Source organism: Neopelma chrysocephalum, unplaced genomic scaffold, assembly GCF_003984885.1.
Source record: "Neopelma chrysocephalum unplaced genomic scaffold, ASM398488v2 Primary Assembly neopelma1_89, whole genome shotgun sequence".
NCBI lineage: Eukaryota > Metazoa > Chordata > Aves > Passeriformes > Pipridae > Neopelma > Neopelma chrysocephalum.
In genome coordinates this window covers 2,280,925-2,304,913 of record NW_020897751.1, presented here as the reverse complement: position 1 = coordinate 2,304,913, position 23,989 = coordinate 2,280,925, and the positions used below count along the sequence as shown (strand labels likewise).

At 41.4% G+C, this 23,989-nt stretch overlaps 1 long non-coding RNA gene across 1 annotated transcript; it reads left to right on the top strand.

Moving 5' to 3' along the window:
• Positions 1-12,538: 12,538 nt before the first annotated feature.
• LOC113972234 lies at positions 12,539-20,320 on the top strand. The gene is made up of 4 exons (XR_003535816.1): positions 12,539-12,695; positions 14,554-14,696; positions 15,950-16,128; positions 20,305-20,320. It is a non-coding gene; the product is annotated as an uncharacterized LOC113972234 (long non-coding RNA).
• Positions 20,321-23,989: the final 3,669 nt, after the last annotated feature.

Sequence of the window (23,989 nt, the reverse complement as noted above, 5' to 3'; positions counted from 1 at the left end):
GAATGGTGTAATAAACAGATTTTAGAAGTATAAACTTTAATAAGATTATTTTAACTGTTCTGTGTGAAAACAAAAGAGTGGCCAGCAGAGAAGTGTGTATGTGTCTTGGGGAGTGAGTGAAGAGGAGAGTGGAGAAAGACAGAGAGAGAGAAATGAGAAATTAAGATCAGCTTCTCTGTGTAACTCTCATTGCCTTTCATCTTTAACATCCAGCTTTTTGATAATGTATGAGTAGCTACTGGATACTTTTAAAATATACCATATTATGTCCCTATTGGAGAAAGGACAAACTTGTATATATAAATCCATGGAAGTAAATGTAGGGAAAAAAAACCAAAATGCACCCATAGAGAAAGGGGCAGCTGTAATCTTGTGTCTCATTGCAGTGACCACCATGGGGCAGCGCTGCCCAATACAGTGCCATATGTGATTTTAAATTCTCCTGGTTGTCTTGTCCTAGCTTGAAAATAAGGCAGGTAAATGTTGATGAAGGGCATGTTCTGTGCTAGAAAGATATTATTCTCCCAAACTAGGAAGCTTGTAACAAAAGAGAATTAATAGAAACATATCTTTGTTTATCTCAATACAAGGTTGGTACAGGGCTTCTGCACATGGCAGAGAGCTCAGAGTTGATAGCTATAAATGGGTAAGTACCATTTAATGATTCCTTTCTCCCCAGAGCAGGCTCAGAGGAAAGGGAGAGTGTCTCAAAACCCTGGTGACTGCTCACCCCTTCAAGAAGGTCACTAAGCCTTGTGCTCTCTTTAATTGAGCTCTAATGTGGTGGTGGCTATAAAAAGCTTGTCTTGTGGGCCAGGGCACAGGGACAAATACTAATGAGATGCACACTTTGCTCCACAGCTCAAGCTTTGGGTTTTTCTGCTCTGAGTATTTCGTCCCCACAAGGAGTGTGGATAGCACAGGCACAGGTTTCATTTCCCCTATAACTGCCACCCAACACAGTTTCCTTCTCACATTTTATATCTTCTTCAACCCAGCAGGGAAAGAACTGGGGAGTAACTACACAAGTTGTGCTGGTATGTTTCTGTGTAGAAATTTTGGCTTTTCTGTGCTCTTTCATCTGTTCTTAAAATATTAATGATTCTAGTGAGTCAAGCCACAGGAAGTGTGAAATTGTGCAGGGTTCCCCATGCTGTTGTGTGTCTTGTCAAAAGGTCAGAGTTTGCTGAAATAGTCATCATCAGTTTTCTTGGAGCTGGCAGAATGGAAAATGGTGCAAAAACTAGCCTTTCAACAAAGACATATTACCTGTAAGAGGGCAGGTGGCTGGTCATCACCAAGATACCTGTCATTCTTTTCCTCAGTGTCTTAACCTGGTTAGTGATGGGCTCCTTCAGAGTGACAAATTCTTGAGCTTTTATTGTCAGTGGGAACTTAACGAGAAGCTGTGGCTGCCCCATCCCTAGAAGTGTTCAAGGCCAGGTTGGAGGGGGCTTGAAGCAACCTGGGAAAATGGAAGGTGCCCCTGCCTGTGGCAAGGGGATTGGAACAAGATGATCTTTAAGGTCCCTTCCAACCCAAACCAGTCTGTGATTCTATGATTCTATGAACTACAGTGATAACAATAACATCCCAGGTTTTCTTCTCCTCCTTTTCCTCCTCACTTTACACCTTTTTGCCAAGACTTTTCACATTAGAAACCATTTAGCCATGCAACAGGTTCTCCTGCCCTTCCAGCTTGACACTAGCAGTGCTTTGGCATCATTTAGCCTGCGTTGGATGCTGCTGAACCTACAGCTGGAATTAGGTCTTTCACAGTTTCTTTAGTAACTCTTATTGAATGCGGGGAAAGTGGCAGAGTGAAATTGTACAAGTTTAGAAGAGCTCCTTCAGTCCATATTATGTCTTTGGCCTTATGAAATAGCTGTTAGAACTGATATGTTGACAGTTGTTGAACTGAACTTGCTGGTAATTAGACATCTCTGCTCTAGTGGTGCCCCAAAAGCACAAGGAGCTTCAATCCTTTTAGCAAATTATAGGAAAGGTAGCTTTTGGTGATTGTCAATTACAATGGCCTCCTTGAGGTGTAATTATAGGACATTTCTGACTCGTTGTCAGACCTCGTAGTGCAGATCATGGATAAAAAAGAGGGAGAGCAAATTCTTACTACAGACTAGCGGGAGCACAAGATCATCTGCAATTTTCACCTCTCAGTCTATTGTTTGAGACTCTAATACAGCTATTTTTACCCTTGAAGTCAAGGACTGCCTTTCTTATCTGCATTTATCTTCTTTCTTATGACTGCCATGCTCATTGATTTGAATGGCCTCCTGATTAACATCCGTGTGACCCTATTGACCTCAGTCCTTCCCCATCAGAACTGTCTGCATTCACTTCCTACAAGGATCAAAATGGAGCTTTTCTTACTTTAAAAAACAGGTAAAGGGTTTTTTTAGATTTTACACCATCTTATACAGTCAGCAAGTTCCACTCCTAATTAACCTCCAGGCATTCTCATACTCGTGTTTGCTTGTGAAAAAGCCAGCAGGCTTTTCTGCCTCATGTCTCCAGCTTTCCAATGTGAGGAGTGTCCTTTTTCATGGCCCTTCTGTATACCTGTGAGGTGTATAATTTTATTTCTATTCAAATTTATATTTCTAAATTTAGTGACTGGCTATTGACTGTAGAGAATTTTACCAGATTAGTCATCCAGATTACAGTCAAGATTACTCATCTAAATAGACACCAAACCAGTGTCAAGAAAGTGGCAAACCCACTCTAGCCCTCATTGAGTGAACTGTTTAAAATCAGATGTTGGTCCTGGTCCTGACAGACTGGTATCCAAATAATAAAGCAGAGCACAGGATGTTATAACAGGATGTTATAAGAGACAAATACAACTCAGGTTACCAGACAGTGGTGGATTACTAGGACTGCTAAGCACAGTTTCTCTGATGCAGTCCCTTGCTGCCACAGCCATTAATTGAGGGATGTTAGTGGCTTTAGAGATTTTAGGACCACACCAGGAAATCTTCTTTTTTTTTTTTTACTGAAATTGTTGGTACCAAATTATTCTCTTTCACTTTGACACGGTGCAATCTAAGGGAGGATTTTTTGAATGCTCTTACATGGGCAAACAGGCAGAAAATTTCAGAGGAAACAGCCCATAGAAAAAGTAATTTCTGTTCAGGCAGTGTCTATAAAGTCATTGCATAATTAGGTAGATTACTCTCCCAGATTTGTTTTATTTTTCTCACAGGAAGATAAATTGTCTACTTATGCCATGAGAAACCCCCTCATAACTCACATTAGCCAAGAAAGGCTTTAATTTCCCTCCTGGCTCACTTAATGTTCTCTGTCCTGTTCCTTTCCCATAGTACGGCCCAGTCATTAGTTTCCATAACTCTCCTTAGACCGGTGTCCTCACTCATTTCCTTTGCTCTTTGCTTATTTTCTGTGACAGCACACTCTGCAAAAGCTCAGCAACCCACAAGAGCTGGCTGCTTCCCACGTTTGCCAGTCTCTGGGCAGATCTATCAGAGTCAGGAACCATAGCAAGATTAAGTGCGTTGTGCAAATACCTGAGCTGGGATCACTGTAGCTCTACTGTGCTCATTAAATATTATAGCAAACAGATGTTACTTATTTCACTGAGAGCAACAAAGGAGAGAGCTGTGACAGTCCTGTGGATTTTCAAACCATTTTGCCCTCCATCCATTCTTCTGTTGTCTTTTTATCTTTTGTTATTATTAGCATTTAATTCAAACCAATTAAATGACCTCTCTTTTATGTTCCTTTTCTCAGCACTTTCTAAACACTTTCGAAATAGAAATTAAATATTTCCTCTCTTGGGGGGTTACAAACTTTGGAACAGTGTCAAAAGTGAATTACAATTTTTCTTCCTTAACATGACTTAAAACATTGAAGACCACAGCCTTCAGCTGTCAAGTTTATCTACCCTCTATATTCAAGGTAGCATCTGAGATACTGATTTCTACATTCAAGCTTGAGGAGCCAGCGCTTAAAGTTTAATTCTTGGGGTTCTTTTGGGGCTTAGAACGAGATGATCATTAAGGTCCCTTCCAAACCAAACCATTCCATGATTCTATATTAAAGTAAATCATTGAGGGAGGAGCTGAGTTACTTAGTGATCAGCCAACAAAAAATCTGGATTTAGAAACTGCCAGTTCTAGAATGGGAAGATAATGTGATATTTATCGTTTTTCTAATTGCTGTCTTTTAGTGTTTCCCCACATTCATTCTCAGCACAGCATGCTTCAGTTTGTGCTGAGGGAAGTGTAATGACAAACTAGTTGTTATTAGATTCTTCCTTGATGATGCTCCATTGGTATCAGTATAGTACCAACAGGGACAAATATGGCTCAGTGGGAGAGAGAAGCAAAATTGCTTTACCAGAAACACATCTGTGGTAATGCAGAATTCTAAATTCTGGGAAAGCGTTTCTCTTCCTCTATTGTCAAGTTAAAAATTGTTCTCTTTATTTGTGATGCTTCAGTTAAATTATGCATGCATTAGCATTCATTTATCTTCTCCATTTATCTGCTAAAACAGGCATTCTTTTTCTTGTCGTACCTTGAGTTCTTGCTGGGCTTTTGTGAGCGAGAGGTGTTACAGCAGTAACCAAACCATGAGCCCCGATGCAGCCAGACCTTTTACATCACTTAAATTGCCCTGATTCTTTTGTGTCATTTCTTTTGTGCCTGATGTATTTGCCTTTAAGCACTTAATGGCACAACTCCTGTTCAGTCTTCCCTGAAAAGCCAGAGTCCAGAAGCAATGCTGTAATGCTCATGAACCTGAGACCAGACCTTCTAAGAAGTTTGGTCGTTTTGTTTTTTTCAAACTAGTTATTTAGACACCTCACTATTGCATAATGATGCCAGGAAAACCCCTTCTCACTTTTACCACATGGAGACTGTTGTTTTTACCCACGAGATGAAAAGCATGATTGACTTTATATGAAAGAAAGCCTTGTGTATGCATTTCCAGTGTATGACAGCTCATCTATCAGACTTCAAATCAGATTGCTGTTCAGATCATTTTCAATGAAGACAAAATGTGGAGCAATTTTGCTAGTTGGGATATAAGTACATTTTTTTTAAACACCTGTTTAACTTTATTTCAGTACGTGGAATAGCTGAAAATACTTTCATTTCTTACTACGTTCAGAGTTCACTTCATGTCATTTTTCTCATGTAAGTCATTAAGGGTGGATTATATTCTTTTAATGGGTATATAATTATTTTTTGAAATGATGCACAGGCAGTCATTGCTGCTGCTTCACCTGCAGTCGCAGTGTCCAGTAAAGAGCAGGGTCTGAATTAAGCCAGCAGGCAGTAAAAAAAGGTAGATTCTGGTAGTAGGGAGTTTAGATCCTACAGAAGGAAGCAACTAGTGGTGTATTCTACCCAGTAAACAGTCACTGCAGATAGGTTCTGGAAAGCAGTTTTCCCTCCTCATGTAGGAAGAGGTTTGTTACTGTCCTGGGCTCTGATAAGATCAGAGAGAAAGAAAAAGGTTGGTAACTGAGGAGGGGGAAGAAACATTAAATAGGAATGAGAAAAAATATTGAGATAATAAGGTGAGCTGCAATCACAAAGTGCCCAGGTTGACCAGGATCAGGAGACAGGCTGCAGTGCAGCTGGAGCAGGCTCTGGGTTTCGAAGTGACTGCTCAGGGGAGCAGCCCCAGCTCCTGTTACCCGCCCTGAACAAACCATTTCACACGGAGACCTCCAAGGACTTCAGCAAAGCAGTTTGTTTGGAAAGGCAGTGCAGTGCAAGGCTACAGAGCCAGATCCAAGGGTTGTGGGGGAGTGAATGAATTTCACCTTTCAAGCACATGATGTAATACAGGTTTGGTTTACCCTGACTCCAAGGACTTTCCCTCTCAGGTCTAACATTACCCGCCTGTGAGCTGGTTGTTCCAGGATTCCTGGGTGGCTCTGCCCCTGGGAGAGAGAGGTGGCAGGTTCACCCATCCCCACAGGGTGTGCAGGCAAGCACAGAAGGAATCACATCCAGCTCAGGTGTGGGGTTGCAGGATTAACAGCTCTGCAAGACTTAAGGCAATGCACCCATGTGCTTGGAGCAACCAACAAATGGATGGTTTTTATTCTCTTTGTCATTTTCTGTAAGGAGCGAGATATTCTTCCAAAGGGAATGAAAAAGACCACTCTGCAAGCAAACTTTTTAAAATGTTGTGACATCATTTTAAAAAACAATGTGTTCTCACAGTTTGTTTTTTTACGAAAACAAAAAATAGCAAGTCACAGCAGCTGGCAGATCCTTGCTGTCAGGATTTGGTGACGCCAGCACTAGCTGCAGCAGATGGAGAGATGCAAACATTCTGGAAGCTTGGACAAATGAATTTGCTGGAGCTTGAGAAAGCAGTGCTGTAAAATGCTTTTTCATCCTCAAGTGTGAGATTTCTTAATACATAACACTTTTGGTGGAAATTGGGATGTGACAGTGATCTTGGGCCAGATTTCCATCCAGCATCTAGCAAGCTGCTCTGTTGATGGTGGCTACCTATGAAGCATATGCATAGGAACACTGCAAAGGCAAAAGCAAAAGGCAGTTTGCTTGTAGTAAAGGGGAGGAGGGTGTTTGCTTATTCTCTTGCTTTAGTAATCATAATCATTGCAGAAAGACAGAGCCTGGAGCTGGATGAGCATCAGGAGTGACAAACCTGAGGATATACAAGCAGAGTAGCTGGGACCTGCATCGACAAGAACTGTTCATCTTTTGCCACTTTAATACCATTGACATTTGCTGGTGGATTCAGGGGTGTCACAGATGTCTCACCAGCACATGTCCAGGATGTAACCACAGACCCCTGGTGCCTCAGATTGATAGCATGAAGGATGAAATGAATGTTGATGAATTACCATATAAAAGACAGCCTGAGAAGTCTCTAAAAGGAAAACACTTCTTCTTAAGGTGTTTCTCTAGGTCCATCCTGACTTACTGGGAAGTTGACTGTCATATCTGTAAGATCAGAAGTATGGTGAGGGTATCACCAAAAGCAGAATGAGGAGGTTGCTGTTACTTTGCCTAAAGCGCTCAAAATATGCAAGGTTTACAAACAAGTCTCTCTGGAAACCCCTTCTCAGAGCATGTAACATTATTTTACTTGCTCTGTAGACCCACAAAGAGCTTAACCCAAAAAAACCAGGTGATTTTGGGAGTTACTGAGGGCGACTTGCTTGTCTGGAATGGGACATGATACAGGACTAAGGGACCTTGGCAGGTCAGACCACTGGATCTGCAGCATTCCAGGGAGAGTTCCCTATCTCAAGGAAGCACATAGGTCCCCTAATCCTAGAGTTTAGCCTAGAAACAATGAACAGAAGGTGCTCAGATCAAACTAAGGTGGGAACACATGAGATCCTACTCACTGAACTAATTGCAAGTTGCTAATGGCACTAGTAAAAGGGTGTCAGCAATCTCTGCTATATATGCATGGGGTACTAGGCTGGTTGTACCCTGTGCTGTGAAGTCTCCTGGTTCATCTTTTCTAGCAACATAAATAAATGAAAAGACAGAGTAAGAAATTAAAAGAAAGTAAATCAGAGCTGAGAAATACTTAAGTTTTCAGTAATGCCCTGCCAGAAGTGATGGAAGCCTGTAAAATCCTATCATTGATAAAGCTTTTCTCCGACATCCAGGCTCTTTGTTTCCCTGTATCTGGAAAAGGTGGCTTTAAAATGCAGCAAAAATTGTCTCCCCTTTTCCTCTGTATCTTAATTTCCTCACCCAGCAGGGTTCTGACTCCATAAGGAAAATGAAATTCCTTGTGCTGCTTACCCAGCCAGCAGCCACAGAGGATATCTGAAGGATACACAGACTTATCCAGCCATTGCTTTCTCTTTCAGGGACCAGTCATAGTGATTTATTTTCTTTCATGTGTCATTTTTATTTTGTTGCCTGAAACTCATTTTGGAGTTGGAATGTAAACGGAATAAAAGAAATATCTGCATCATCATTATTACAGACAGTTATTGCTGCTCGTGCAAAGTTGCTATAGTTTTCTGTTAGAAAATTTATCCATGGTTGTTATCATAACCTAAGCCATGATCCCACGTGTTTCCTTTCCCACAGGCACCAGTGATAATGGGCAAAGCTCTGCTGATTGGGTGCTCCTGTCCCTGGAGGCACTCTGGAAAATGCACCAGAACAGCTGTTTGCAGAACAGCCAAAGAACCAGACACAGGACCTGGGGATAAACAGAAATAATCCCTCTTTTTTAAGATTAAAGTTATCATGGAGCAGTGAAGGCCAGCACTGCTGTGGGAGAATGTCTGAGTCCATTGGGGTGAAATATGGACATTTTAGTGAGCACGATACTCATTAATTTTAACTCTCTCTAGTCATATTGATGGGAGTCTGTTACTGAACTGTGTTACATCATCCTGTATCACAGAGAAGACTAAGTAATTATGTGTTTTAACGAAGCATACATATAAAAATAATATATATGTATGTATGTAATGTACACATAATACTTTTTCATGGAAACTTGAAAAAGATTTTTCACTTCTTCGTTGGAGGAAATAGAGGGTTAGGTATGATCTATCATGAATTGCTGTAGGTGAATAAGATTGTGGTCCTCCTGTGGAGGAGCAGTGAAAGACTTGACAGCTAATTATTACAGACTTGTGCTGGATAGTGGCCAAGGTGTATACAGCTTGATTGGATTTTGAAGCAAAAACGATGTGGGTGAGCTGGCTTGATGTGTCAGGGCAGAACAGGCAAAGACACAGTCCTGGGGCACTGACAGTGAATTATGCTGCCAGTGCTTCTGTCTCCTTTGGGCTTTTCTCTCCTGTTCTAACCTCATGTTTTCACTTAATGGGTGTCAGTGAAAAGCAGAGTGCTGTGGGATGTCTGTGCTGTGACTCACTCTGAGTAACATTTTTATCAGTGACCTGGAGGAGGTGAGGAAGTGCAATCTCATCATAGTGGTGAATGACAACAAATTGTGGAGGGGTTTTACACGATTGAGGGTTCTCAAGATCTGAATGGATAAAGCCTTGAACAGACTGGTCTGGCCTCAGAGCTGGCCTTGAGCAGGAGCTTGGATTAGGGGTTTCCTCAGGTCCCTTCCATTTCAATCCTCCTGTAAGCCTGTGTCTCTAGATGCAGTGATCCTGCTTTTTTAAAAAGCCTGTTCTGTGCCACTACAAATTTCAGCTCTTTTCCTCTGGGTTTGTGCTCCTGTAAGACACTGTACTGCAGCAGTGTGGCCTGTGGTGCTGGAGTCAGGAGTAAGTTGTAAAGAAGGAGTACTGAAAGGCTTTGTTTGTCTGACATAGCATTCAGAAAGAGATGGTCCCCAGGAGAGGCTGAACCTAAAATATCCTTCCTGGGTCCTTGACAAGCAGGTTTCACACTGTAATCTGAAGCTGGTATGGTTAAAACTGCATTTTCTGTTTTGGTCAGTTGTGTTCCCACAGTCAGAAGCTTTTCTTAAAGAAGTTTCTACCTTCTGCCCTCTGGGGTCTGTAGCTGCATTGCTGATGCACGGAGTGTCCCCAAACACTGGAGCTGTCATGGTACAAGAATGTGAAGAGGTTTAGAGAAAATTATTGAAGCCTTGCTCTTGAGAGTTTCAAAAACAGGGTTGGAGAAGCAGCAGGATCACGATAGCAGGAGGAATGAGAACCAGCTTCAGCATACCAACAAGAAAAAAATGCATTTATGGTCCAGAGAAGGGCAATGGAGCTGGGGAAGGGTCTGGAAGTCCTATGAGGAGTGGCTGAGGGAGCTGGGGGGGCTCAGCCTGGAGAAAAGGAGGCTCAGGGGGGACCTTCTGGTTCTGAAGGAGCTCTGAAGTCCCTGACAGGAGGGGGGAGCCGGGGGGGGGTCAGACTCTGCTCCCAGGGAACAAGGGACAGGAGGAGAGGGAACGGCCTCCAGCTGTGCCAGGGGAGGCTCAGGTTGAACAGGAGGAGGAATTTCTCACTGGAAAGGGTGGTCAGGCCTTGGCAGGGGCTGCCCAGGGAGGTGGTGGAGTCCCCATCCCTGGAGGTGTCCCAGGAAGGCCTGGCCGTGGCACTCAGTGCTCTGGGCTGGGGACAAGGTGGTGTTTGGTGAAAGGTTGCACTTTATGATCTTGGAGGTCTTTTTCAGCTTTAATGATTCTGTGAGTTAATGTGAGAGTTGGGAACCCATTGAGCATGAACCTTGCAACTATTTTGTAATTCTGTTTTTCAGTTTGATAGCTTCTTTGGCTTCTTCTGCAGAGTTTTTCTAATTAAGATCCAGTCTCAGGCTGTTTTAACATCTCTTATAGTCTCTTGTACTATTAGTTATTCTTGATTTTTTTATGTTTTCTAGTACTAAAGGTTGTCTGGTGGTAGCTCTGGGTTAGAACAGCTGCAAGATCTCAGTTTCGTTCCAAAAAAATTAGTGTCCCCTGGACAGGGACACCTTCCACTAGACCAGGTTGCTCCAAGCTCCATCCAACCTGGCCTTGACTAAGTGGAGTTTTCCTTGTACATATGGAAATTTCAGCTGCACATTGAACTATCTGTGAAGTGCATCCTCATTTGGTGTTCATGCTCAGATGAAATGGGCCAAGAGGACTTTTGGTAGACACCCTCTCTATTTAGATTGTACTCAACTGTAACGAGCAATTACCTGATTTTTCTCGTTTGCAGCTTTATCTGTCACCTATGGATGATAGTGGTTGATTTTAAAATGTTACAAATTCACAAGCAATTAGGGCAAAGACATATCAACGAAAGCAATGTTTTCCTGTGATAGAAATGAGTCACGATTCAACCCAAAAACCACCAGAGAGGATGGAAAGTGTTGAGAGCATGATTTTTGGTTACTCTTCTCAAAACTATTATGAAATCTGATTTATTTCAAGTGCTGAGTGTGGCAGGACTGTCTGCAAGGGGAAGTATTGCAAGCAAAATGAGCTTCTAAAAATGCTGATTTTAGTTGCACACAGTAATTAGGAGAACAGCGAACTCTTGGGCAGATAACAAGTCCTGGCACATCCATCATTTCACACCTATTTGGTGAGTTGCTAATGAGATTGGAACACTACACAGGTCTGGTTGTGGCCTCTGCACCGAGTCAGACAAACACTTCAGAAATGTTTATACAGTGGCTATTTTGATTCTCTCTAATATCTGTTGATCCTTTAATAATGCAGCTTTATGTTTATTGTACTGGAGAGCAGACCTGCTTCTGTATGCAGGATCTCTTCTCTTGCTGTCTTTTCTGTCAGCAGGCCAACTTACCTGGTGCTACATCGACAACCACCTGCTACGGGCTATGGATCCGTTTTCTTAATTGCAATGAAATCATTTATGCCAAATAATGCCACGTTACAACAGCATAATTTAATTTGCAGCTGTTCATTATATTTCCATTATCCTTCAGCTTTGGCACCCTCCCAGAAAAGGACCCATGAGTACCAGGTGAGACAGTTTCCTAAAGTGATAAAATTGCACCCCACACAGTTCACTGCTGGCTCTTTTCTGTGGCAGAATTCTGGCATAACTACATTCCTTGGGTTTCACTTATGTCATGTTGAAAAATAATAATAGAGGGTTGGTTTTTTTCTTAAGTCTAGATTTTTTTTCAAGTCTAGATTACAATCTCTTGCTATTCTAACTCAATCATGCTGTACTATGAAAAAATAAGGGTTTGTAAGATGCATGACAAATGTTGCTTACAGTTGAACATTGGAAGTTTTAACTTCAAACCTGTACAGAATTGTGCACTACATTAATACATGCCAAGGCTAGAAGAAATTGAGGCTGCCTCACAATTATTCCCTAATGGCAACAGTAATGTAAGTTGAACTTGTGAGCATTGGCTTTTTGTAGCATTTTGCATTTAATGTATGTGGTTCAAGGCTCCATTATAATTTAGTATTATCAGGAAGAATATAGTTTATTAACCATTCCACTGTTTCTCTAGAAGTATATATAGTAAACTTTCTACAATTAATCAAAAGCAGACATTGTAAAAATGAAAATCAGATTTATTGCCAAGATCATAAATGTCAAGTGTACTGTTATGCAGGCTTTGTATTACTTCAGTTGCAACTTTAAAGAACGTTTTAAGTGATTGGAAAAAGGAAGTTTATTAAAGGCTCAGCAGGTCTTCTCTGCACTCTGCTGTTATTAATGTAAATCACTGCATCGTGTGATAGAGGAGCAATGTGGCAGGAGAAGATTTTGAACAGGTTTCCTCTGTTACTACCAATACCTTCAGGAAGAACTTGAAACACAGACCACTCTGTTTCCTCTGGCAAACAAATGCAAAGAGATATCAGAAGAGGGAAAGGGTAGTGCAAAGCAGCCAGGGTAGTTCATTGCTGAAGTTTTCTTTGAGTCACAGCTTAGCAGATTGTGATGTTTGTAAGAAAATTCAACACTCACAACATTTTTCAAGTGTCTATAATTGGCTTTATCTTCAGTCCGAGATATTTTGCTTCACACAAATATTATTTGTTTGCTTTTCTTAGGCAACATTAATACATCCCTAGAGCTGCTAACCTAGGGAAAAATCTACTAAGAAAGTGAAATAATTTTGGTGCATGGTCTAAACTTGAATTCTGGTTGGTAGGTTTGGTTACTTCTGGCATGATGGGGACTCAAACACAGGCACAGCAGGGAAGCCCCCTGGGCTGGGGCAGCTCTGGCCTCAGCCTCTCCTTGGCTCATGCTACATGTCTGTGAAATGCAGGTAAGGGCTGGCATCTGCTTTGCAAACTGTTTTGACACTAGATGGTTAAAAATGTCACTGAGGAAAAGGACATTGTTTTATTGTTAGTGTACATTTAGTGAAGTGACACAGAAAGGAGCAGAAAGAAGTAAACCACTTTTATCTTGTGACTTTTAAACAGGGAGGACTTGTGATAGATATAGGATAGATAAATACTGTAATAGCTCCTCTGTGGACGTTTTGAAATAATCCTTAAAGCTCTCTAAAACTCTGTGTGAGAGATGTCTGGAGGTTCTTCTTTTAGAGTTAAGTATGGGTTGATGAGTCCTTGAGGTTGGTTTAGTCCAACTGCTGCATGAAATACAAAGTAAGGTAAGAAAGTAAGCTGAGAAATACAGGTAAGGAAGAAAAAAAGAAATAGTAGATTAAAGGCAAAGCTATAATTTCATAGAGTCACAGAATATTCTGGCTTGGAAGGGACCTTGAAGACCATGCAGTTCCAACCCCCTGCCATGGGCAGGAACACCTCCCACCAACCCCAGCTGCTCCAAGCCCTGTCCAACCTGGCCTTGGACACTTCCAGGGATCCAGGGGCAGCCACAGCTTCTCTGGGCAACCTGGTGCCTCAGCACCCTCACAGGGAAGAATTTCTCTGTAATATCCAATTTAAACCTACTCTCTTTCACGTGTTTGATTCCTGCATTACTGTGTGTTTACATGATTTTAAGTGTCTTTCTGTTTGTAAAGCTCCTGATCACTTGCATTGAAGTATTAAACATAGTAATTTTCATTACCTGAGAAGCTTTATCCCTGAGAAGTGTTACCTAACACCGAGAAGTGTTTTCTCCCGGGCAGTGCAGGGAAAGCAAATTAAAGCTGGAGAGAGCAGGACACATGCAAACAACGCACAATTGAAGAGCAACCTCACCATTGATTCACCTGTTAGGAAAAGCTGCAAAAGGTCAGGGAAGTGAAATGGATATTTTACGGATATTTTGCCTGCTACAGAACAAATTCTGGCAAATGATACATGAAGAAGTTTATGACACTGCCACCAGAAGTCCTACAGTGCCAGTGGTGTCTGACTTTTGCTCCTCCTACTCACAGCTGCTCCAAGGCCTGGCCAAATGTGTGTCTGATGGAGCAAGTCTTGCCTCAACCAAGATGTTCACTCCTTTCTCAGGCACACACAGAGCACTGCTTACAAAGCAGCATCGTCAGAGACTTAAATTAAAGAAGTCCTGTGGAACATATCCAGTCCTCAGACACTACTTGGTTGATTTTGTAATTGGTGAATGCCCTTATCAGCATTTCATTTGCCTTAGAGTGATGCTTAATCAGCAGGGAGGGATTTGATTTCCACAATGTCAGCCCACACCCAACTAACTCACCTGTACAGGCACTTTTTTAATCTCTAAATGGAAAGATATTAAGAGGTTTGGTTTGGGTCTGAAAAAAATAGTATCTTCATAATTCTACCTTTTAAAGCTGATATTTGGAAGATTTAATTGCTACTCTGAAATGGACTCATAGAATCATATAAGGGTTTGGGTTGGAAGGACCTTAAAGGTCACGTAGTTCCAACCCCTCTGCCAAGGCCTTACCTTCAGCCCTTCCCTCTCCTATTTCTGTTCCTACAGAAATGCCCCTCAGTTAAATTCTCCTTGATACTTTTCTTGTGGTGAGAAGGTTTGAAATGGCTTACCGAATTCAAGTTGTGACAAAATGGGACAATTTGGGCTTTCAGTCCCTCAGGAAGTCTGCAACATTTCAGCTTCTCCTTTCATGCAAACTGACCACAGTTCTGTGTGTGGTTGGACAGTTGATGTCACACCTAACTCAAGCTGACTACCAGTTTTCTCCTGTCTTTTCCCTGTAGGCTGCTGACTACAGCCAAATTACCTACAAAACAAGGAGTCAGCCGAGATAAAGAATTGGAGAAAATGGCTCTGGTTGTCTGAGGTGCTCTGCAATATTTGTCATCTGTGGATAAGCAGCAATCAGCAAAACTCACAATAAGCGGTAAGTGCTCTAAATGTCATAATGAGCTCAGCCACTGAAATCTGAATGCCATTTATGATGCCCTTTGATAATAATTTGTGATTGCCACTCAAGAAGGCAATCATGTATCCAATGTAACTAAAAATTAGATGCATAACCCTGGCTTTCCATTACAGCCTGAGCTGCCGTGAAGTGTACTAAAATGGTCTTTGACTGCATTCGTGTTTCGATGTCTTACACCCATGTCACGTAACAGAAGTGACAGAATTTATCTGGGAAATAATAGAATTGATTTGGGAAAATATGTGTAGATTACAGGTATTCTTTGGAGAACTCTACAGATAGTGTTCTAGCTCATAAAATACATGTTATGACATTAAAGCATCTGGTCCCTTTCCTGCCTGCATTTGTATGTTTTGAAGATCCTGCTAATCCAACACTGTTATACCAAGTATCTCTTTTGGGGGGTTGTTTTGTTCTTTTTTTTCCCCCTTCCTTCTTTCTTTTTTGGTTATTTATTGCTGACTGCTGAAGTGTTTTGGCTTCATTTTCAGACTGTAACACCTTTTGTTTATCTTCTGCCTCTAGACAGAACAATTTTTTAATATTTTCTTGTCTGCAAAATTTCTTCAAAGGATGCAAAGCTATGAGACTCTCTTAGGCTGCTTTTTCTCCTTGTGTGTAAATACCAATTTAATCACAAATGTAATATAAAAACATGTTTTTTAGTGACAGACAGGTAAAAATATGGCACTGTTGTCAGAGTGGAATGTCTCCAAGTAGTGCTGTATCTCCTGTCTGGCTGCTTCTCTCTTTCCAACAGCTCTTTATCATCAGGTCAAGGAGTTTAACCTCTGTTAAAGTTCTTTTGGGTTTAGGACTTCCTGATGTTAGTTATCCAAGAAGAACACTTCCCAAGGTCTTGGAGAATGATTGGCCAGACGATTGTCAACTTTGCACTGTTTGGGAGTCTTCAATAGTACGTTTAGTAGTGCTTCAGTACCTACTTTTAGGTATTTGTTGCTATGTAAGATGTTACAGAATAAAGAGGTACTGAACAAGAAGCGGATCCCAAAGCAGGAGCAGAAAACTGCTGGCAAAGCTAAGCCAGCTCCATAGGAAACAGCTTGTAGTGAATGTGAGATTATCCCATAAATCTGTTGCCTCTCTGAGAGGTAAATATGGGCATCTGTCACTCCAGGGATCCAAGGCAAATTCCAGGGCAGAAATTGGGGTTTCTTTCTGTGTGACTGCATTTCACTGCTCTGTGTCAGTCCCTGGCAGGTCAGGTGCTGTACATGGCCTTTGGCACCCTGGTTCATCTGAAGGATACAAGGAAGGATCAGTAGATGGGTGAATCTCAGATGATGCTGAAATGCTCCCAAGGAGTGATAAAGCTGATTCTGAATTTCTGAGTTCCGTGGAGTTTATCTCCTGGAAGGAGGGCAGACAGGTGAGCATTTCCTCTGTTCATAGCAGTGCTGTGCTGTATTCAGCTGATCTGTGACCCATACCCTGATACATGTCAGAAAAATGTCCAAATAAGATTTGGAGAGCCTGGAAACAACATAAACTGGGCTCCAGAGGGGTGACATGGATAGTGTTTCCATCCTAACAAAGCAGACTGGTAGCTTACTCAAGCGATCTCAAAAAGCCTATTCCTACCTTTGAAGCAACACCTTTACTCACCATATTGGCCAGTTCCTCATTCTTAGCAGGACTGGTTTAGACTTTTTTATCACAGATTTTTGCATAAAAGGCAGTCACTGCACCACATATTCAGCAAAAAGAAATTCTGTGTGAAAATAAGACACCAATCTTCGAGAGAGGAAATTCTTCCCAGGCCACAGGGTTCCTGCATGGAATAAACCTTACTTTATACTTTCTGGATTTTGCAAACAGCCTTAGAAAAACACCTGTGTTCAGCAAGGATGTATAAAATGTGTATCAAACCAGGTAATTATAAGTCACATACATTAGAGCAGCTTTTCAGCATGTCTTTGCTGTGGTGGCTCTTACATGCGTTGTATGTGTTACCTAAACATTGAGACATGGCTCAACAAGCCAGGTAAATGAAGAAAATACAGCCTGAGTACTAAATATGGCCATTTTCCTATGAACTTTGTGGACTTTTCATCCAGCAAACCTCTGAAGAGACTGAATAAATTCTATTTGGTATTGAAAGAGAAGGATACTGCGGTAAGTGACCCTGAAATTGTGTTTGCCCAGAGATCTGAAAGATGCAAAATTCATGGGAAGATATACCAAGCATCTTTTATTAGACCAGATGATATATTATATCTGGAAAAAAACCATGAGGTTTGGGTCGTGCTGTCTCCTCATTAGATAAAACAGGGGCAAACTTCGAGCCAAATGCTGAGTGAGAGAAATTTGATAAGACAGAAGTAGCTAACTCTGGCAGTAGAAAGGAACTGTTAACAGGGGAAGAGGTGATGAGTTGTCTCTCTAATTAGTGTATATAGGAACAGGAATGTGTTATCAGGGGCTAAAGAACGAATTTTGTGATATTATAAGGCTCATACTACTGTTGAATCTGCGATTTATTTTTTCAATCCAGATGTAATTCCTAGGCCGTAGGAGGTGTTCTGTTGTCCTTCTGTGAAGGTAAGACTAGAGACAGAGTTCTCCAGCCAGTCTGTGGGAGTTTCTGTTTTTAGCCAATCTGCATTCCCTGTGGTCCTGCCTGGCTGTTTGTTTTCCAGGGAGATGAAGCAGGAAAGCCAGACAAGAAAATGTGCCGAGATGAAGACATTGGAAATCTACAGGTAGAAAACCAGGGCCTGCCTCCCTTTGAGCTGAAGCAGTAAGTGCCTGCAGAGCAATGCCTGCCAATGGTCAGATTTGTGCCTTAAAATCTGGGTCTTAGGAAAATAGTTTTGGTTGTCTGGGGTCAACTAAATAAGCCTTATGAGCTGTCTTCTTGTCTTAGTCAATGTTATTCAGATTTTCAAGTATTTCTTTTTCTTTATGGAAAAAAAAAAAAACCCTCAACCTTTGAAACAGTTTCCAAGAATGAAGAATCCAAGTAAGAGAGAATTAACCCCTGGCCCACTTGGTAGGGCACATCCCTGGGACATGAAATACTGAAGGAGTTAGAGCAGAAACTCAAATATTTGTCTTTCATATGCCATACAAATGCACATCTTATGTAAAATAGTTATTAACCTAATCTATTCCTTTAAAGAAAATGTGCTGTGCAGACTCAGGATTACAGGTAGCACTTGTCCCATGAGAAAACATCATTGAGGGAAGAAAAACTTTTCTTTTAATACCAACAATACATTTGCTTTTTTTTTCTTCAATGCTACCATGGTAGATAATAATACTCCAGGGTCTTTCCCACCATGGTGCACCCAGGAAGGGGATGGGTAGCACAGCAATAGAGTGTAAGCAGAAATCACAGAATTACAAAATGGTTTGGGTTGGAAGGGACTTTAGAACTCATCCCATTCCACCCCCTGCCATGGGCAGGAACACCTCCCACTAGCCCAGGTTGCTCCAAGCCCTGTCCAACCTGCCCTTGGACACTTCCAGGGATCCAGGGGCAGCCACAGCTTCTCTGGGCAACCTGTGCCAGGGCCTCCCCACCCTCTCAGGGAAGGATTCCTTCCCCATATCTCATCTATCCCTGCCCTCTGGCAGTGGGAAGCCATTCCCCATTGTCCTGTCCCTCCATCCCTTGTCCCCAGTCCCTCTCCAGCTCTCCTGGAGCCCCTTTAGCCCTGGAAGGGGCTCTCAGGTCTCTTTGGAGCCTTTCCTTCTCCAGGTGAAGCCCCCCAGCTCTCCCAGCCTGGCTCCAGAGCAGAGGGGCTCCAGCCCTGCAGTCAAATTAGTGGCTCTGTTGTGGTCCAGCCCCACAGTATCTGTTTTCACTTCGCTGCTTTGACATATCACTCAATTTGGAATTGATTACTCTGGGCTCAGGTTGGATCAGTCTGGCAACACTGACTGTAGGGCTGCTGCACAGCTGCTCTTATCAGCCCCAAGAAACACAACCTGGTAGAGTTTTTAGGTTGGTTTTCTTTGTACTCAAAATGCCTTCTTTCATCCTGATATGTAATACTTGGCTGTTAAGCAAAAATTACACGTTACAATGCACTGCCCAATATTCTCAGTGGTCTCAAGTTGCACTAGGGGAGGTTCAGGTTGGATATTAGGCAAAATTTCTTCACTGAAAGAGTGGTTAAGCATTGCAATGGGCTGCCCAGGGCAGTGGTGGAATCACCATCCATGGAAGTGTTCAGAAAAGGAGTAGATGGGACACTTGTGGTTTAGTGGGCACACTGGTGCTCAGCCAAAGGTTGGATTTGATAATGTTGGAGATCTATTCCATCCTTAATGATTCTATGATAAAAACCCCCATAGAGTTGCAGAACACTTCAGATGCCAAGTTCACATGGTTCTATAAACTTTTTTGATTTAACTGAATTAATGATTAACTTCCATAAATGTAGTGGAATTCCATATGCAGAATGGAAGGAGCTGCCATACTCTGCACGGACTACTATGGGCCAGTTCAACTTTGAGTGTGAATGTCATTCATTGAAAAACTTAAATTAAGATAGTTTGAATGTAGTAAGTCAGTGTTAAATATCTATCTTTGGTGATTTCAAAATACACATATTTTCAAGTGTAGTGCAGGAAAGCCTCTGCCTCCAGTGAAAAAGGCCAAATGTCCGACTCTAAGTCAAACAGGGAGCAGAGCTTTCAAAAGCTTTGCTGAGACTCACCTATTATACAAGGCCAGGGAGGCATTGTGTTCTTCAGAGTCAGATCATATCTTTTCATTTTTCCCAAGCTCTTAACCACAAGGTTCCAGAATTTTCAGCTAATTTTCAGTGAATTTAAATAGTTTATTTGGTGGCCTAAGAGAGGAAAGGTTTGAAAACATCTAAAAATTACCTTTAGAGAATGTAATATTTTTTTCTCCCAGAGTAATTTCTAGCCACTTTAATCTGCTGCAAATGTTTGTTGTTAAATGTTTCATAGTCACACAGAGAAAATTACCAAGTCGGGGAATTTGCAGTTTGAATCCCAGTATAGCATGGGATAATACCTTAAAAATTGATCTCTTTAGCCTATTTAGATAGAACTAGTAACAAAAAAAAACAAACAAAAAAACCAAATAAACAAATAAAACAATGGAAACCCTCCCCATACTTTAAAAAAAAAAATCAAAGCACAAGCAAAAACACAAACCCAAAAATCTTTCTTAATTTTTGTTAATGATTCCGTCATCAGCATTTAATTTTTCACTTTGGAATCCATACAAGAATTTTAATTGATTTGTCCCTACACTGAGTAGCTCTTTTTTACCTTTTTTTTCCCCTCTTAAGATTAATAAAGCAGTCATATGGAATTCTCTTTTATTTGTTTGATATAGTTGTCCTGGAGGCTGGAGTCATGACTTATCAAGTAATTAGTCCAAATTAACAGGTGACTAATACTGAGATACATTAGGAAGAGTTAACTGTGTTTTTTCACTGTTGGTCTCAAAATCCAGGCTTCTGTCTGGTGACACCCATGGAATTAGTGCTCTAAAAGTATCTGTATGTCACAGAAATCTCTAATTTTTTGCTTTCTTTTTCATTTTTCCTCTTCTTTTCAGTCTGGATTTAATATACAGGGAACACTGCAACGGTGTAATTGAAATAAAATTATTAAAATGTCACCGTGTGTCCTGTTTAGGGAAACTTATCCACTTGTAGCTGTCTTTCTAAAATGGTGAATTGTGGTTTGGTGCTGACTTTTAAGACACAGATTTATTTTTGTGTATCTTCATCATCCTAAAAATCCATGAAAATCATTGCAATCTTGACATTTTTGTGTAAGGTCCATCCGTATCCTATAAACTATTTATTAACGAAAGCATCTAAAGACTGGAATATATAAACTGGAGATTTTACTGGACTTTAAGATCTTTTGATTAAAAATACATATCAGGATAAAATATTAATAGATCTGTAGCTGTGTATGCCCTGGTGTTCAGATGGGCTGAGTGTCCAGAGAAGCTCTTGGATTCAGTTTGCACAGGGGATGCTCATCACATCCAAAACTTAAAGCCCAGCATTAAACAAATACACAAGAATAACAGCAAAGTCTTAATGCAAGAGTGGGAGAGTTTGCAGTAATATGTTGTGTATTTGCTGTAAATAATAAGCTAACCTTATTCCCTGGCTGTTTTCTCCGGATTCTCCCTCAAATAGTCTCCTTATTTTTTTTTTCCTCATTTAATTGATTTTGAGCATTTAATTGTTATTCTGGTGGGGAAGGAACACCTGACAGTGCTATTGAGTGTACTGACCTGGGTGGTCCCCCATGCTGAGAACTTCTGGTTGAGTTTCAGTTTTATTTTTGTTTTCCACGAGCCCAAATTATGGTAGGAAGATCAAAAACAGTGGAAAACAAAACCCCTGTGCTGGAAGACTTAAGATAAACCAGAAAAACTTGTGAACCTGCTGTAGTTATTTGGTAGTAATGAAGCTTGACAGAGGAGGAGAAGAGGATGAGGAGGGGAGAAAGATGAAGTAGTAGGGTGCGGGAGATATTTTGCGCCATGGGATATATTTCTGTGTCTATAACATGCATTTTTTACTAGTTTTCCTCCTCAACATGTTTGTATCTGTAGCCCATGTAGAATGAGTGATATTTTGAACTGGGAAGATGTGATTTTCTCTTGGTATGAACCTCAGGAGAGGTTTAGATTGGATATGAGGAAAAGGTTCTTCCCCCAGAGGGTGGTTGGCACTGACCAGGCTCCCCAGGGCAGTGGGCACAGCCCCAAGGCTGCCAGAGCTCCAGGAGGGCTTGGACAATGCTCTCAAAACAGGGTGGGATTGTTGGGGTGTCTGTGCAGGGCCAGGAGTTGGACTGGCTGGTCCCTGTGGGTCCCTTCCAATCAGGACATTCTATGTTCTATGATTCTATGGCAGCCAACAACACAAAGTAACTAACTCCCCCCTAAGACATTTCACTGGAATCACACATTGATATCATTGATATCATAGATGATCACATTGCCTGCAGGGACTGTGAATCCTCCTTCATTCATTATTTCAGTCCTTCTATTCCTGGCTTGTGTATTCCTGGCTGTACTGGTTCAGCACAGCCTGTTTCACACATTTTAGCTTTATGTGTAACAGAGCAGTATATGTACAAGGTATTAAAGCCAAGTTTACATCCAGTTCTCCACACCCTCTGGCCACCATCCTTGCGCTCTCTCTCTCTCTCTCTCTCTCTCTCTCTCTCTCTCTCTTTTTTCTCTCTCTTTCTCTCTCCACAACCAACCTACGGGGTTTTTTTAATAATTTCTTTTCTTCTTCTTCTTCTCTCTCCCAACAGTTCCTGGCAGAAGGTCCTGATGTGAAGCAAAAGTGAGAAATGCCCAGAGCTGTCAGGATGTGAAAGCTTGCAGATAACTGTGCACCTATTCATTCCTGGGATTCCTGACTCGACTCTAAAGGCTGTGGGAAATAATAGGGGTTAAGAGGCCTATTTCTGATAAAGTTCCCTGGCCAAACAACTGAGCCTCTTCCTTCCCTCTTTCTTAGTGTGCAGCCACCTGCTCAGTGGTTACATACATCCTGCCCACCAAGGACAAAGGGATAAGTTGCCTCTGGTTAAAGTACTGGGATGGGATGAAGATGTGTTGGATTCAGTTCTTCCTCCACACACTACAAAAATGCCATAGTTGATATCAAGTGAGTTTGCAGTTGGTAAATGTTACTGTAGTTATAAACAAACAGACATAAATATAATTTTCCCAGTTCTGGGCACTGTGATAGAGTTAATTCCAGCCTCCAACAATGTTGTTTTATTCCACTACCTAGAGGGAGCCTATAAGAAAAATGGAGAGAGACTATTTACAAGGGCCTGGAGTGACAGGACAAGGGGGAATGGCTTCCCACTGACAGAGGGTACGGTTAGATGGGATATTGGGAAGGAATTCCTCTCTGTGATGGTGGGGAGGCCCTGGCCCAGGTTGCCCAGAGAAGCTGTGGCTGCCCCTGGATCCCTGGAAGTGTCCAAGGCCAGGTTGGACGGGGCTTGGAGCAACCTGGGCTAGTGGAAGGTGTCCCTGTCCATGGCAGGGGGTTGGAATAAGATGAGCCATAAGGTCTCTTTCAACCCAAACCATTCCATGATTCCATGATAATCTGTGATTCTGAGTTGCAAGAGCCAGGGTTCTTTGGGATATGCAGAATTCTGAATTTGGTTACAAATTTGTTCCCTTCAAACACAAAGCATTCTGTAATTCTATAATTCTGTGATTTATCTTGATCAGAGACTGCTATGAGTTAGCAGAGGTGATGTCATAATTCACGTGGAAATAGCCCAGCAGCTGCTTTCTAAGGTGAATGTGGATGGAAGAACTTGGAAGTCAAAGAGAAAAAGGAGTTAAAAGGTGGTAAACTGTAAATAAGACCAAATTTCATTCAATAAAGAAGTATTCCTTTGTATCCTCAACAAGTTAGAAAAGCTTCCAAAAGATTAATAAGAACAGATAATCCTTCCTTATATATTAAATATCTACTGTATTTTAGCTTTGGATACTAGAGAGTACTTGTTTTATTGGGGGTGGGGGGTGGTCTATCTTTTTAAATTTTTTTGGTGGTAGTCTAATCTTACAGAAAATCTTACTTCAGAAGCAGGTGAAGCCATTAAATGTATAAAGGGAGGTGTAAATAATTCCACAGCCTGAGGATTGGGCAGTCCTGAAGTGTGGAACAAACAGCCCAGAAAATGCTGACCACTTTCTCCCTTTTCCCTTTGGTTTGTGTAGAAAACAAAGTTAGAATTCTGCTTAGTTGTTGGTAATGGAGGCAAATTCATTTGCTTTTTCTCCTGAGTATCACATTGGCTGTGCTACATATGTTCACGATACATACTGTAGTTGTCCTTTAAAAAAAAAGACAAAAATAGAACTATTTGATTTCTGTTTGACCTTGAGCATGGAGGTCTGTTTGTAACAGGACTGGCTTACTGATCTCATTCTCCAGCGCCATTAAGCAAAAGTAAGTCCAGATAATGAGTAGTGTCGTGGGTGGGAGTGGAAGGCTTAGACAAAATGTATTAAAGAAGCCCTGCTGTTGAGTCACAAGGTGCAGAAAGGATCCAATCTTTGCCTCAGATTTTGTCAACGGTTTAAATTTAAGGAATTACAGAGGTGTGATTGAACCACTTTTGTCCCACAAGTTTCAATGGTGGCAAACTGAGAATATTTATATAAAACGAATCACTTACAATTACAAACAGTCAGATGAGTGAACAGACAAAAGATCTTAATCAGAATT